The following is an 18,123-nucleotide window of genomic DNA, read 5'->3' on the forward strand; positions in this document are numbered from 1 at the left end:
TTTTTAACATTTTTAATTATTTGTAAAACAATTCCATAAGTATATTATACTATTACAATGGTTTTCCTAAACATGTGGGTTGACTGTGCTGTTAAATTGAAGAAATTGTTTTACCCACACCAATTATGACCTCTTACAAAAACATTTTTTCCTTTTAATTTTTTTAGGCAGATCTAATAATAGATCATGAAGATAAGCATACGAAATGCAAACAGAATAAGGAAAGTATTCGTGTATTTTTACTTTCTCATGACATGTAAATGTCATAAAAGAAGCACCAGAAATTTGTAAAGGAATGAGACACAAATTAACTATTTATTTATTTATTTATTTATGATTTTGAAAGTAGGCTGTACTTTGCTTAGTTCCTTCTTATTCAGACACATTTCTCAGGAATATCTGGTGTAGTGAGATTGCAGGCTGTAAAAGCATATTATTTACTTTCTGTCATGTGTGAGGCCCTGATTTTACAGTCATAATTCACTGTTGCTTCCTTTCATACCTTGCTGATGTTAAGACAAAGAATGTAGCATTTCCAGCTGCAAGACACAGTGCCTGGAAGCATTTATCTTCCAGAAATAAAACCAAATCTGCTCCTTTGGCCAGCATTTACACCTAATTTCCTTTCTGGTGAAAGCTGGAATCAGTCACCTTTCTGATATTTTATCACCAGGATCCAGAATAGATGGGCAGAGGGTCTACTCCAGAAGAATTAGATGTCTGCCTTTTTTCATGCTTAATGCTTTTCATGGAGTAGTCTCTCCAAAGGTGCAGGAAGACTGGTCTGGAGAAGCACCTTAACTAAACTGCCATAGTGCTCTTGGGTTTGCTGAAGTGTTAAAAGAAGAGTCACCACACACAACTGAGTATTTGCTTAAAGCACAACTTCCTAGGAAAAGATGAAGTGTTGTGGAGGTTGGGTGCAAGCTTGTAGAAAGAAGAGTTCAACTGTATGAAGACCTGGGTCAAAAAGAGGAAGATGTAGAGCAGACTTACACATCTAGCCGCAGCTTCCATCACTTAATGGCAGAGTTGCTTTCTGCAGAGGATGTTGTTGTACGAATCAAGCATCTGAAATCACATGATAAATGGAGCTCGCTGCAGCCCAGGAGCAAGAGACAGAGCATGCAATTGTGGCTCCTGCTCTTCCTGGACATCTTGATGGTGGCCAAGGAACCGGCTGGGAAACATGGCTAACTTTGAAGCAAACTTTGTTTTTCCATGTCCTAGCATGTGCCTAGGGCCACTCTGGCATCTCTGAGATCAACAACAGCAGAGCCAAGGAGACATACGAAGTATAGCTCACAGCACAGCAGAAATTCTGTGTCTCTTGCTCTCTTGATCAAACAAGATGAGTATGTTCATACATAGGACTCTCCCCCTGTCCTCACATACTACCTGCTGTTTGAATTGAGACACTTAGAAGGACTTTTGTTCTGCTTTTTGTGTGTGATTTCTAACTTCCCTTACTCTCTTCTGATCATCTTTTATATTTTTTTGCCTTGGTCTTTTATTTTTGTTTAATGAGCTTGGTGGTCCCAGGCATGAAAATAAAATCATTTCTTGGGTACTTTGTTACTGAGAGAGTAATTTGAATACCACACAAAGCCATCAGGCAGAAATATTGCAAATTGTGTAATACTGAGAGACTACTTGGTCCTTTATTTATTGGGCACTCTCATCATTGATGTGCTGGATGGAGAAATTTGTGCTGCTTTAGGCAGCAACATGAAATAGCAAGAATTATCCATCTGTTTTCTATTTACTCTCTGTTTATTTGTTCAAAGTCTGATATGGGTAGGGTAGAGGATGAGGAAATGCTACAAGTTCAGAGTGTAATAAAATGAACACAGAAGCCTAGCCTTAGGAAACCTAAAAAAGAACTAGTGAAGTCACATGTATATATAGAGGAAAAAGCACATTTCTTCTGGTTGGGCTTCTTGGTGCTCCTTTTAAGTATCCCTGCTGAAGTCAGCATGTGCCTGAATTATATGGATTATTTCATCTTTCTGATGTAAAAAACAAATCTAAAGCAACTAAAAATGTAAATATATATTTAAAAAATCACATTCACTCCTGTTTTATTTATAAGCTATACAATTACTGCTGATCCATGTGCATACTTGTGTCTCTAGCCTCAGTCACAGGCTTTTCTGTTTATATATATGAGTAGTAGCTGGTCGTTAAAACAGTTTTGCTGAGTCTCAATGAAAGTTGTCTAAAAGTCGTCTTCTAGTTATTTCATTAGGGAATTAAAAAGATGCTGAAATACCTCAAGCACACAATCGTTAGCTTTCAGTAAGGCCTTTGAAAGTATTAACCTTTAGCTGACTGAACTATTCATTGAGTATTGCTCCATGGATTTACTAGACAGAAGATGAGAAAATGAACATGAGCTGGCAGTGTGCGCTTGCAGCCCAGAAAGCCAACCGTATCCTGGGCTGCATCAAAAGGAGTGTGACCAGCAGGTAGAAGGAGGTGATCCTGCCCCTTTATTCTGCTCTCGTGAGACCTCACTTGGAGTACTGTGTGCAGTTCTGGTGTCCTCAACATAAAAAGGACATGGAACTGTTGGAACAAGTCCAGAGGAGGGCCACAAGAATGATCAGGGGACTGGAGCACCTCCCATATGAAGATCAGCTGAGAAAGTTGGGGCTGTTCAGCCTGGAGAAGAGAAGGCTGAGTGGAGACCTCATAGCAGCCTTCCAGTATCTGAAGGGGGCCTATAGGGATGCTGGGGATGGACTCTTCATTAGGGACTGTAGTGGTAGGGCAAGGGGTAATGGGTTAAAACTTAAACAGGGGAAGTTTAGATTGGATATAAGGAGGAAATTCTTTCCTGTTAGGGTGGTGAGTCACTGGAATGAGTTGCCCAGGGAAGTTGTGAATGCTCCATCCCTGGCAGTGTTCGAGGCCAGGTTGGACGAGGCCTTGGGTGAGATGGTTTAGAGCGAGGTGTCCCTGCCCATGGCAAGGGGGTTGGAACTTGATGATCTTAAGGTCCTTTCCAACCCTAACTCTTCTATGATTCTATAAAAAGATCTGGAAACTTGGAAACTCTGTCTGCTTCTTTGTGAGTAGATCAATCTCTAATGCCAACCTCTGTGGCAGTGCATCTACTAACATCTCCTCTTCAGCTCTCCTGAGCACTTTTAGATATACCTATTTCAGGAGGCATTTGTTTAAGGCCTCCTCTACAGTTTGAACTATTCTTAAATCCTGCGCCTTTAAGCAAGTTTTCATGTATATGTAAATAAACTTATTTTCTTGCAAAAATATATGTAAATGAAACCCAAATATAATGCATATGAATATTTTTTGCCTTGAAACAGTGATCATAAAAATTTGTGCTAGTGGATCTGCTGACTCCTACAGAGCTGGCTCGTTATCTTGCTCAAAATGAAGTAATAATTCATGGCATTTTTGTAATTTCAGGGGTGAAGTCTGCTCTCCTTCATGAAGACAAGACCCAAATTTGAATGAATTTTGGACATGAAGAGAGCAAAGGTAGCTGGTTGTAGTCTATACACACCCTTTAATGAAATGAAGAGTTTTTGTGGTAGTCAGAGCGCTGAGCTCCTCAGTATCTCAGCAGGGAATATTTCTTCATGGTCCCAAATCTGTCGCCCAGTAAAACTATGTATACCGTGATAGGAGCAGTACTTGTGCCTGCTAAGGAAAGCCCAGCTCTTTACTAGCCTATAACTATCCCCTAAAGACCTTCAGAGATCTGCTGAAAGCAGGTAATCTGGCAGCAATCACTGAAGACAAGCATCATTTTCCAGTACAGATTGGCAAATAGCTGAACATTGGCCTGACATTTGATCATGATCATTGCCTGAAAGTAGGGTTGTTACAATATGTTCCTGGTACTACAAGACTGGGTGTTTCAGTTTTTGGTTTATTTTGAGGTTTCTGGGTTTTTTAATTGGGTTTTGGGTTTTTGTTTTTTTTTTTTTTGTTTCTCTTTGGAGGGTGGGTTGCAAGTTGTTTGGGGTTTTTGTTGCTGTTGTTGGGGGTTATTTTGGTGGGTGTTTTGTTGTTGTTGTTGCTGGGGCTTTTTCCCCCCCAGGAAAACAGACAACTCTCTTTTTTATGTATCTGAAGACTTTCCAAAGAAAGAAATGAACGTAGCAAGTAATTCAGATTCCCAAGCTATGGCAATGATAGACTGTTGACAGTCAACAAACTGTCCCTGTTCTAGTTTGCATGGACATTACATATTCTTTTAATATTAATAATGATATAAAATTAATTATTCTAATAACCAAGCTATTGTAAACAGCACAATTTCTCATTTTTAATAGGGTTATTAAATCTTAGCTACAGAAGACTGTAAAGCAGCATTTTACTACCTTTAGGCAGCCTACAAGGAATCTGGAGAGGGCATCTAGTAATAGGACAAAGGAGAATGGCTTTAAGCCTTTTCTATGATCCCAGAGGAAGACATTCAGCAGGTCTCCTGGAGAAGACTATTCACTCTTTGGGCAAGACTTACTTTGTGAACCAGCAATTCTTCATTTATCTGAGGAAAAGGAAATCTGCTGCTGCATGTCAGCAAATGACTCTTGTGTTACTTATACTAGAGACAGCAGAGCAGAGAATGCTCTCCTTTGCAAAATCCAGTACTGCTTTGATCATACGCTGGTTATCATTAACACACCCATAGGAAGACAACAGAAGAATACAACTAAAGCTTCCTCCAATGAAGCTGTTTTGGCTAAAGAGGTATTAATTCTTTCCTTTTAGACCTATGTTTCTGGTCTCAGAAAAACAAAACAAAACAAAACAATTACTAACTGTGTTGGCTTTTCTGTTTTCCTTTGGATCATTTCTTCATCTTTTTTTAAGTATTAGGATAATACTGGGAAACAGTTAACCATTAAGTATTAACCAAGCTTTGCTTCAAAGTAAAGCAGTGGTTCACAAACCTCCTCAGTATTTTCCTTTGGGATGCTTATATCCTTTCATCTGAGGTGTTTGATTTTAACAGATACTGTCTTACATCTGTCTTGCTGACAAAGATAAAACTTTAATTCCACTCACAACAGCAAAAAGATGCCTGCTGGATATATCTACATTTTCCATGTGATCTACCTCATGCACAGGCCTCATATTTCATTTTTAAGAAATGCTGTCACTACCCTCTGAGCACTGCCTCATCCTTGCTCCATTTGGCTTCCCTTATCAGTCATTCCTACATTCTCTTTTAACTATGAGGGCAGTTTGCTCTACATTGCTTTTACTGCATCTGCAGGATTTTATTGTGTGTGAGTACGTCTTTGAACATTTCCCATGTTTCATAAGTATCTCCTGCATTACATTGGCAGGGCTAATCATGCCAAAAATTGCTCTGAGCTTTGGAAGAGAAGTTTTGATTATCCATACTCTCTGGTGTCCATTTTGTCAAATACTCTCCAAGTATCCGAGCGAGCACTCAAGCCCACAGGCAATAAAATGTTGTTGAGGTCTACAATGTCTCTCTCATTATGACAGTGCAAGAGTTAATGTACTTTTATAGACTTGGAGCTCCTTAAGTGTCTTGTGGTTCATACTTCTCTTTGCTTTTAGATACTTCACAAAGAGCTGTAAGGTTTCTTAGCCTGGTGTCAGTCATGACAAATGTGCTAGCTGAGTGGAGCACTAAAACCATAAATGAGAAATGATTACTCCAGGAGCACCTTGATGAATTTGAAGAAAATCAGAGATCACTTTCTGTCCAGATAGTCAGTGAAGCAAATTAATGGAAAGGTTGTTGAAATTATAATAATCTGTAAAAGCATATGTTATGAGTACCTAATAATGTCCTTTCCTTGTTGGAAGTGATTATTTTTCATTTAACAGATCCGAACAGCTAAATAAGTTGCCTCTTTGCTCACTCCATTCCTTAGTACCAAATTACACTACCAAGAATGAATCTATCCTAAGGGTAAAAAGAAAATGGAACAATATATTAAACGTGAATTTTAAGTAAACACGTATTTTCTTAAACAGTCCTTTTAAAAATGACTTTTTCTCAAATCCTTGAGTTACGGTGTATATGCAAAACGTAAAAACAGTCATAATTTACATGCTCTGAACAAATACCTGCTATTTTATTGACAATCTTTACAATAATGGGACAAAACAGACCATTAGAAATATTTTAGAGTAAAATTTATAAATCTCAGCATAAACTAGGAATGGATTGTTACTTTAGAAAGAACCATCAGTTTGCATAGAATATCATCACATATTAATTGCTTTTAATGGATTTGTAGCACCATGGTGCTACACCTTGGCATTCCAAGGAGGAGGCTCAATGTTGATAATCTTCAAATAGCTGCAGTGAGGGACAGCTTTCAGGCTAACCTTCAAACTAGGCTTGAAGACCAACTTATAGATTCTTCTCCTGAAGCGCTTTGGCAACATATCAAAAACAACATCCTGCAGTCCTCCGTAGAATCCATTGGGTTCTCCTCAAAGAAAAACAAAGACTGGTTTGACGATAGCAACCAGGAGGTCCAGGAATTGCTGACAAAAAAGAGATCTGCTCATCAAGCACACCTCGCTCAGCCGCTCTGCCATGTAAGAAAAGCAGCCGTTCGTCTTGCATGTAGCAAACTCCAACAGAAACTTAGAGACATCCAGAACAAGTGGTGGGTCAACCTAGCAGAAAAGACTCAACTATGTGCAGATTTGGGTGACCACAGAGGATTCTATGAGGCTCTGAAGGCAGTGTATGGACCCACATTCCAGGTTCAAAGCCCCTTACTTGGTGCAGGTGGCCAAACGCTTCTTACAGATAAAATCTCCATCCTGAATCGTTGGTCTGAACATTTTCAAACCCTCTTTAGTGCTAATCGTGTAGTCCAAGGCGAAGGAATCCAGCACATTCTGCAACATCCAGTGAAAAACGAATTGGATTTAGCCCCTACCATGGGAGAGACTCTTAAGGCCATACAGCAGGTGAAAACTGGCAAGGCAGCTGGGGTTGACGGAGTCCCACCTGAAATACGGAAGCATGGAGGCCAAGCACTTCACGCTAAATTTCATGAGCTAGTTGTGTGCTGTTGGGAACAAGGCAAAATACCGTCAGACTTTCGTGACGCAATCATCGTCACTCTGTATAAGAAAAAAGGTGTCAAGTCAGACTGCTCAAACTACCGTGGTATAACTCTGCTCTCCATTGCTGGTAAAATTCTTGCGAGAATACTATTGAACAGACTAGTACCTGCTATCGCAGAAGAACTTCTACCTGAAAGCTAGTGTGGTTTCATGGCTAATAGAAGTACCACAGACATGGTATTTGTTCTCAGACAATTGCAAGAAAAGTGTAGAGAACAGAATAAGGGGTTATACGTAACTTTCGTTGACCTCACCAAAGCTTTTGACACTGTGAGCAGGAAAGGCTTGTGGCTGATCTTAGAACGATTAGGTTGTCCCCCCAAGTTCCTGAAAATGATTATTCTGTTACATGAGGATCAGCAAGGCCAAGTCGGATATGGTGATGCACTCTCTGAGCCTTTCCCAATAACCAATGGTGTGAAACAAGGTTGCGTTCTCGCACCGACCTTATTCACAATCTTCTTCAGCATGATGCTCCAAAGGGCTACAGCAGACCTCGACGAACAAGACGGCATTTATATTCGATATCGTACCGATGGTAGCCTATTCAATCTAAGGCGACTGAAGGCCCACACTAAGACCCTAAACCATCTTGTCCGTGAACTGCTCTTTGCTGATGATGCCGCCCTTGTTGCCCACACAGAAGCAGCTCTGCAGCGTTTAACATCTTGCTTTGCGGAGGCGGCTGAGGTTTTTGGGCTGGAAGTCAGCTTGAAGAAGACAGTAGTCCTCTACCAACCTGCACCGCAAGAAGATTATCGCCATCCCCATATTACCATCGGCGAGTCAGAGCTTAAGACAGTTCAGCAGTTCAGCTATCTGGGAAGCATCATTTCCTCGGATGCCACGATCGACAAAGAGATAGACAACAGAATAGCAAAGGCATATAGAGCCTTTGGAAAACTCCATAAAAGAGTCTGGTGTAATAAACACCTGAAGAAAAGTACAAAGATCAGTGTCTACAGAGCCATTGTATTGTCTACTCTTTTATATGGGTCTGAATCATGGGTCATCTACCGTCATCACCTGCGACTCCTGGAACGCTTTCATCAGCGCTGCCTCCGTTCAATTCTAAACATCCATTGGACTGACTATGTGTCTAATGTCACTGTCCTCGAACAGGCAGGGGTCACCAGCATCGAGGCCACATTGCTGAAATTGCAGCTGCGCTGGGCAGGGCACGTCTCTAGGATGAAGGATCACCGCCTCCCCAAGATCGTGTTTTACGGTGAACTTGCCACCGGTAGCCACAAGAGAGGTGCCCCAAAGAAGAGATATAAGGACTCCCTGAAACAATACCTTAGCCTTGGCCATATTGACTACCATCAGTGGTCCACCTTGGCCTCCAATTGGGAGACTTGGAGGCACACCATACATAATGCCGCTGACTCCTTTGAGAGTTCACGAAGAACTAGTCTCGAGGAGAAAAGACAACACAGGAAGAATCGTGCCCCACCTGTTCCACCCAAGGAGACCTTCTGCTGTGCTTTTTGTAGCCGGATTTGCCTATCCCACATTGGCCTTCTTAGTCATCAGCGCGCTTGTAGTAAGCGTGGGTAAATGCCCTTCCCAAATCTTCGTTCGCGAAGTCAAGCCATGATGATGATGATGATGATGATGAGCACCATGGTTCTTATTATATTAAAATTTTCATAATTTTTTTTTCATTTCCTGTTGACGTAAGAGCTACCCTGGTCACCTTATGATATAGTCAAAGCCTGGGAAATACTGAGATTTGTTGTCTGATTATGATTGCAGTGATGCACCCACTGCTTCTTGTCTCTTGGTGCTACTCTACATTAAATGAAATTCAACAATCCATTAAAATTACCATCACCATCTCTCTTTTAGGGATAGTAGTGTCAGCTTGAACTTTGAGGATATGTTTGTGAGATATGGGAACCTTAACTTTGAAACGGGAAATTTTAGGTCTTGCAAATTGAGGCTTTTTATGTAGTTTCTTGTTCATCTTTTCCAAAAGATATCTCTGTTCAGGTACCCTTTAAGAAGATTTCTGAACAGAAACATCTCCTTATAATTGATGGGCACCACAAACAATTGTTTCTAGTATGGGCAGAGAGAAACCTTCTCATCTTTTGCTTTAGGACATGAGATCTTTCACATGATAAATTTGGGCTTTTTAATTTTGCCCTTCTTACCATCTTTTCCTGTTGATGTATCCAATTCTATATGAGAATATTGATTCTCAGGGACAATCACTGTTAGCTCATATTTTGTGTTTACAGATAAAGCAGACAGGATGGGCTCCTCCTGATGTCCCTCAGCTTCAGAAGGGCAAATGCTTCTGTCTTTGGGGACCACCAGAAGCGTGTGTGGTGCTCCTGTGGAAAAAAAAAAAAAAAAAAAAAACCTGAGAAAATGCAGGAGGAGATGTCTGGAGTGGAGACACAGAAGACTGAGCAAGGTCAGAGCAACAGGAGATGCTTAATGGCAGATCAAATGGAATGTGACCCAGGGACAACCCATGCCACTGCAGAAGAAAGGCATAAGAAGGAAGGAACAGCAAAAAAAGAGTGAGAAAGAAGGACTAGCACAGAGAAAACACTACAGTTCTCTGTAATTTTCAAGGAAAGACTATTCGGATACTTCCCTCATCTATGCAGTTACATGTCTGAGTAGTTTCTAATAATAGCCAAAAATACTTCCATGGTTCAGAAATAAGGCATATGTTACTTATGCCATTCTCTTCTTCTGAGACTGAATGCATAATCTGTATCTATATTAAGAGTGGTTCCCCTGTCATGACAGAAACATGACAGATTGACATCTCCATTTACCAGCTAGGTTACTGCTGCACCAATTTAACATTCAATTCACAGGATTAATCTGAAGTCCAAATATGATCACATACAGGCAGAAGAATTCATATCTGCTTTCCTAAATCACCAGCTATATTAAATGCATTTTGAGAAAAAGTACAATTTCTCCTGCTGCAGAACAAGATGAATTTCACTTAACCATAACAAAGCCATATCTTAGGTTCTCACTCTCTGCTTGGAATGATATATCATTTTCAGGATAGGCCAATCTTGCTTAAAGAGAGGAAAAAATTCCTATTCTTCTCCCTGCCATAGCTTTCAGAGCCATTGCACTGGCATTTTAATAGATAAATGCCTGCAGGGTACCAGGTATATTCATTCTTTAAATGTGAAAACATACAAAACAAGGTGTATTCTACATAATAACTTCTCCACCATCTCCTGAGCATTAAAATGCAGAGAAAATTGATGTAAAAAAAGGGCAATACTAATATTACTGAGATTAGTAAGCAACACTCAGATTCCTGGTCAAATTATATTTTAATATCATATAGTCTTGACTAAAAAGGCATGACAACTCTTTCCCAAGCTTAGGTCTCAGGAGGCTTGGCTTTCAAACCCAGCTCAGGGGGAAGAGTATTTCTTCAGTTAACTTACACAATGGTAACTATGAGCCCTGCACATGAATTTCAAGTATGTTTGGCTGGAGAAACCTTTCACAGTCAAATAAAATGCTTGGTGTGCAGCGCTGATAGCCAGACTCATTCTAGAGAAAAGCATCTGCTGCTGGAGTCCAATCTGGATGAGGCTGTAGGAAGCCAAATGAAGTTCTAAGGCCAAATTCAGTGACTCTTTGGGAATGGAACAGTGATGTCCTATGGAAATATTTACTATCAGAGTAGTATAATGAAGTTATCCATTCTAATTAATTCATCACAGAAAGAAAAGTAACAAAGGAGGAAAGAAAGATGCTGAGAACATTGTATGAATTCCTTTTATTGAGATAAATTTACACAATCTTAGTAAATAAAATGTCCCAAGGAAATAAGTGTCCAGAAAAAAAGACAATTACTTCTTCCAAAATCCTGTTTTAAAAGAGTTTGCTCCCATGTGGAGGGCTGGTCCTGACCTAGGGAGATCCTCTGTGATATGGTAGAGATGGAGGCCCACGCTGGCTGTATCAACCGTCTCTGCACCCCAAGGAACAAACAGATCCCTGGTCATGTTCCTACGTTTGACTTCCATGTTGCCATGGGATGTCTACAAAACACTCAGCTGTACAAGCATTCATTCATCTCACAGCACTGGGACAAGAATAAAGGAAGAACAAAAACAAAAAGTCAGAGAACAGGGAAGAATTAGAACAAAAAGTTACAGCTGGCAAGAACATAAGGCAAAGTAGCAGTAAGACAGTAGAAGTAATGAGAGACAGAAAAATTGCACTTTCTTGTTTCATGGGCAAGAAGAAACAATGAGCAAGAAGGCAGCTTGAATGCTTAAGGATCATTTTACTCAGTCCTCACAGAAAAATAAAAGTGAATACTAAATAGGTTCTCCTGAGAATTAATATTAATGTAGCTAACAACACTGCAATGCAGAAGCAGTGCAACATTATTTATCTCCGTTATAAATATTCAACTCATCAATACCTGGTGAAATCCATCTGAGTACTTATGGAACTAAACATAGCAATTTCAAAACCATTAGTGATTACCTTGGAAAGCTAAAACAGGACTAGTGAGGTCCCCAAGGTACAGGAAAGAGCAAATATAGGACCCTCTTTAAAAAAGAGAAAAGGTAAGGAGACAGAGACTTATCAGCATAACCTCTGTAAAGAAGGACACTGAAACATTGTTTAGCAAACTATTTATAAATGCTAGGAGAAGAGTAAGATGATAAAACATCCAATGTGATTTTCTCAAATACAGTTGTGTCTGTTATTAAAAGAGTAATTGAAGAAAGGAAATAGTTACTATTTTCTCTTTAGCAGCTCTTTTTACACAGTTGTACCTGACATTTCTATGAATGAAATATGATGAAGGTGAAAACAGCAGATTACTGGTGGGCCATTAGCTGTAACACTCTAAGATTGGTTATCGATGTTCTGTTTAAGGGCATGTGAAATGCACCTTGCAAAGGGCCCTAGATTTAGTACACCTAAATATATTCCTTAGCATGCAAATGATGAAATGGAGAATCTGGGGCACACTAATGTGTGGCTGTGAAACTATTGTTAGTGTTGATATTAAAGAATTTTTTTTATGTTTGACAGAAATATCATGCAGATTACTTAGAAGTTTTTGATCCTATTTTAGAGCAGGGAGATGGAAAAGATGACCTCCTGAGGTCCCTTTGAGATATATTTTCCAATCACCATATCACTCTCAAACTTTATTACAATGATAAGAAAGATCTGTCTTGTCATTACACTGATGGGGATTATCTGCCTTTGGGATGCACCTGACTTACACTAAACTCTTCCTGTTTCAAAGTGCTCCATCCCTCCTTCAGTTTACAGCTGCACAAAAAGCCAGCTTTTCCCCATTGTCTCTGGCTTTGAGAAATATTTGTCATCACCGTGCACTTTCTTCTACCTTTTCCACTGTGAAAAAAGAGGGCAACCTACATCCAGCTCTGAGTTTCTGGTTTCCTCTGCGTTTAGCAGTTTCATTCCACTCTTTATCCCTCCTCCTCTTGCTCATCCATTAAGATGACGAGGGGTAATGGGTTAAAACTTAAACAGGGGAAGTTTAGATTGGATATAAGGAGGAAATTCTTTCCTGTTAGGGTGGTGAGGCACTGGAATAGGTTGCCCAGGGAGGTTGTGAATGCTTCATCCCTGGCAGTGTTCAAGGCCAGGTTGGATGAGGCCTTGGGTAATATGGTTTAGAGCGAGGTGTCCCTGCCCATGGCAGGGAGGTTGGAGCTTGATGATCTTAAGGTCCTTTCCAACCCTAACTATTCTATGATTCTATGATTCTATGATTCTATATAGTGATAAGTCTCAGGAGTTTGTTAAAAGCACTGGGGGGGATTTATTTATTTTTTTTAATATATACACCATTTCTGTAAAACAATTTTTTGTCTACTCATTTCTAATTCACTCTTTTCCTTTCATGTGGTGTTCATTAGTTTATTAAAATTGTAGAATCGTTAAGTTTGGAAAAGACTTTTAAGCTCATCAAGTCCAATCGTTAACCTAACCCTGGGCTTGGAGACCACAATTAAACCATGTTCCTAAGCACCACTTCTACACATCTTTTAAACACCTCCAGGGATGGTGATTCCACCACTTCCCTGGGCAGCCAGTTCATGCTTAACAGCTCTTTCAATGAAGAAATTTTTCCTAATATCCATTCAAAACCTCCCCTGATGCAACTTGAGGCCATTTCTTCTTGTCCTATTGTTTGTTACATGGGAGAAGAGACCCTCCCGCACCTTGCTATAACCTTGTTTCTGGTATTTTTAGAGTGTGATAAGGTCTCCCCTGAGCCTCATTTTCTCCGGACTGAACAACCCCAGTTTCCTCAGTTGCTCCTCATAAACTTGTGCTTGAGACCCTTCACCAGCTTCATATCTGTCATTGAACAATTCTTTATTATTTCATTTAAAAATATTTAAGGTTTTCAAAATAAGATATGAAATAATGGTCTTGGATTTTAATACTAAACTGAATATTGGAAACATGTTTTAATTTCAGTTCTATCTAAAATGTCCTTACTCTGATCTTGGATGAATTTTCCACCTGTGTAATGAGAACAGCAGCATTTCCTACCTCTCAGCCTTTGACTTCCTGGTGCATTGAAACTGCCAATGCTTCAGAACAGAGGTTATGGTGCCAGGTGTAGCTCCATGCTCCACTCTGATGAGTTGGTTGTCTCGACTAAGGCATCTCTAGAATTGCAATAATAATTATAGGTATTAATATGTAGAATATTGCTATTTACCATAAATTAAAATTAATTCTGAAGCATGGTTCTTGACCTCCATTGTAATTTTGGAACTCCTTGGGACTTGCTTTTCCATTTATTTTTCTTATTTTGTTTATTTTATACACAAAGAATTTTCTCTCAATAGAGTCAGTTACAGTGGACTAGTAGATTTCTTGGGACTAGTAGATTTCTTGGCCTTTTATACATTAGCGTTATGGAATATCCGTTACTGACTTCTTTCAGTCTCAACCAGCAATACTCATGATTTATGACATTTAATGACACTTGATGGCATAACACACTTATTTATTTTAAAATCTCTGCCATGCACAATGAAATACGTCTTTTTTAATGGTACCTAGGAGATTTGAAAAATGTAGAAAACTGCACTCTATTTTCATTCTGGCAGTCACATTCATTAAAGCAATTAAATTAAATTGAAATTAACTTCAGAAGATCTTCCACATGCTTAAAACACTGTATTTCCCTACAGTCTTTTGTTGTTACTATTCTTTTGACATTACTGCCTGATCAGTTAAGAAATTATGATTAATGACACTTAAGAAATGAGCTTGATTGCCCTGAAGGCTTGAACCAATTATTTATGAAAATATTGGAAAATTGAGCAGAGAGCATTGATTCTCGTTCACGGGATGGTGGACCTCAGCCCCATTCACACTCGCAGGGCTTGTCACTTCACTGCTGTAATAAATAATCCCTCTCAGTTTCCCTCATCGCATTTCAAAGCACTTCACAAATATAGTATCATATGACTGTATCTCTGCAATTTATTGTAGCAGGTTAAGGAAAAGGAGTCAAACTTCCTTCAACTGGGAATGTTTGTGCTCCACTGTTAACGCCTAACCCAACAACTTAGGTAAAATTTAGCAGTAAATGGCTGAATAAAGGGAAAATCCCCACATATACTGCGTATCTTCCATTCTGTCTTCTGGTTCAAGATCACTTACCAAGAAAATGTGCTCCTGCTGACCAAGTAGCTGGAAAAAAACTTTTAAAAGTCTTCTGATTAGCATATGGAATTCTGGGGTCATGGAAATCAGTGATGAAACACTGATGTTTGTGACACCAAGCATGGATTTAAAGATTAACTTGAGCAATTATAAAAGTGAACATTAGTAGTGATAGAATTTTTACAGCTGCTTTGGATCTGAAGGATTTGCAGTATCTGAGACAAATGTTAAATGTTATTTAAAGTGATGAAACTATGGACAATAACAGATGCCCAAATTTTAACAATTCTCTTTGTACAGATATTAATTAAATAGAGGACAAGAATTTCCTTTTTATTGGCTATACACTGCAGATTACATTTGTAGTTACGTTTTTTGCTCTCTTAACGACTGAACGCTGCAGATTTTGGTTGAGGAAATTTGTGTATATAATCCCTATATACAGCCATAAAGATGACAGGGTGAAAAGTTTCCAGGCACAGTACTACGTACCAGAGGCCAAAGGGATGAATATTTGCAGATGCAATAGCTACCAGGCAACTTATCAGCAATCCAGCAGCAATATAATGATGGGAAATATAAGTCAATTTGGCTGTAATAAATGTTGTGGTGTTTACATATTGCTCATTGGCGGTGCACTTCACGTGTGTTGTGAGGGTGTCTATCTCTAAAAACATTTTAACTCAGAGATGTGAAAGGTGATTGTGACTGTTGAAGATCCAGGAGTGGTCAGAGGCTTCTCTAGGTCTCCTTACAAATAGAATTACTATTAATTACTGCACAACCTAGCCTTTAAGGGCAAACACCCCACGTAAAACAACCAGGTTTGGAAGAACAATGGGATGAGCTGCCTTTTGCCTTCTGCCTAAGCCATGGACCATGCTTCCCTTCAGAAGTGTTTCCAAAGCAACAGTAAATAGCAACCCTGTTGAGACAACAGTATATTGCACTCCTGCCGAGAGGAATTTGCATTTCATTTGCAGGTTATTATACCCAAGGCTTAGTCTAAACTGCTTTCAAATTTCCTTTGCTCCCATTGGGTATTTGTGTCTGTGTCTACATAAAATTTAGAAACTTGAAATTATTTTCACATCAAGTACAAGACCGTATGTTTCACATCAAGGAGTTTGAAATAAGAAATGTCCATCATTTCAGACAGAGAACTGATGTAAAATGGACAGATTAATAAATACAGGAAGAGCCACATTCTCTTCAATCTACATGTATATACTTTCTGCAGAGCAAAGAATCATAAAAACTTAGGATCGGAAAGGACCTTATGATCACATAGCTCCAACCCCCCTGCCATGGGCAGGGACACCTTGCACTAAAAGACATCACCAAAGACACCATCCAGCCTGGCCTTGAACACCGCCAGGAATGGAGCATTCATAACTTCCTTGGGCAACCCCTTACATTGCCCCACTACCCTCACAGTAAAAACTGTTTCCTTATATCCAATCTAAACTTCCTCTGTTTAAGTTTCAACCCGTTGCCCCTTGTCCTATCCCTACAGTCCCTAAGGAAGAGTCCCTCCCCAGCATCCTTATAGGGCCCCCTTCAGATACTGGAAGACTCCTATGAGGTCTCCACACAGCTTTCTCTTCTCCACGCTGAACAGCCCCAACTTTCTCAGCCGATCTTCATATGAGAGGTGTTCCAGAACCCTGATCATCCTCGTGGCCCTCCTCTGGACTTGTTCCAACAGTGCCATGTCCTTTTTATGTTGAGGACACCAGAACTGCACACAATACTCCAAGTGAGGCCTCACGAGAGCGAAGTAGAGGGGCAGGATCACCTTTGACCTGCTGAACATGCTCCTTTTGATGCAGCCCATGATACGGTTGGCTTTCTGGGCTGTGAGTGCACACTGCCAGCTCATGTTAAGTTTCTTGTCAACCAACACCCCCAAGTCCTCCGCAGGGCTGCTCTGAATCTCTTCTTTGCCCAGCCTGTAGCTGTGCTTGGGATTGCTCCGACCCAGGCATAGGACCTTGCACTTGTCATGGTTAAACTTCATAAGGTTGGCATCAGCCCACCTTACAAGTGTGTCAAAGTCCCTCTGGAAGTCATCCCTTCCTTCCAGCTTATCAACCTTCTGGTTTAAACCATCCTCATGAGTAAAAACTGCTCACAGTGAGGAGCTGGTGAGGTGGGATTTGCTGTCACAGTCCTGCTGCACGCCAGCAGCGCTATCTCCACTTTCTGGAATTTGTCTCAGACTCTGCCATGCTCTATCTTTTGCTTGAGGTCTGTTGCTCCTGTCCCTGTCTCAAAAGTCACTGCCATAAAAAATTAAATCAACTAAGCAGTAATACTGAGCATATGGGCACATTTTTAGCGAAATATCTTTGAGTTAAAACATTTCTGAGAAAAAAAATTGAGGATGATTAAATAAATGTTCTAAATGATGCATATAAAAAGTAGCATAACCAAAAACTTCAGATGTCTTCTAATTCTGCTCTTGTTGCTCATAAACACAGTTAGACAAACTTTCCTATTGGCTGGCAAGGAACAAGAGTGCCCAGACAATCAGCTGCAACGCTCAGCTCTCAGTCAATGAAAATATGGAGGTGAAATGCTTTTTTGATCATTAATAGGTTGCAAATTCTCCTAATCCAAGCAGATAAATAAACACAATTTATTGTATGAAAGTGAGAATTCAGGAAGCAGCCACAGATTAGGAATGATAATACTCATAACACTACTATTTTTCTGGGTGACCTTGCCTTTGTAAGTCAGTGCATTGTTACAGCTGTTTTCCCAGTGATATGCAAAACCACTCACTGTAACAAGCAAGTATTATCTGGGGTTTTGTTTCAATAACACGTAATAAGGATAACACTATTAGCATATTAAAATTTTCTTTCTATCTAAGATTTTAAGGGGAAAATGGTTCCATTTCACATTCAGAACTCTTCTTGGAAAATGTGCATTTTAGCAAAAAAGTGTATTTCATTGACGGTTGGTATTCAAAGATCATCTACTACAAGCTCAGGAGTGTTGCATCCCAACTAGAAGGAAGTGCAGCAGGAGGGCCAGGAGACCTCCTTGGATGGATAAGGAGCTGCTGAAGAAAATTCGAAGGAAAAAAGAGGCTTATAAAAGGTGGAAGGGAGGACATGTGGCCTGGGAAGAATACAGGAGTGTTGTCCATAAAGCTAGGGATGAGGTTAGGAAAGCTAAGGCTCAATTAGAATTAAACTTGTCTAGGGATGTTAAGGATAACAGGAAGGGATTCCATAGGTACATAGTGAATAAAAAACAGACTAGGGACTCTGTAGGCCCCCTCTGGAAGCTCTCGGGAGAACTAGCTACCCTGGATTTGGAGAA

This window comes from Neopsephotus bourkii, unplaced genomic scaffold (assembly GCF_033783945.1).
Source record: "Neopsephotus bourkii isolate Nb327-2 ecotype Australia unplaced genomic scaffold, CSIRO-AGI_Nbou_v1 NB_740, whole genome shotgun sequence".
Lineage (NCBI taxonomy): Eukaryota > Metazoa > Chordata > Aves > Psittaciformes > Psittacidae > Neopsephotus > Neopsephotus bourkii.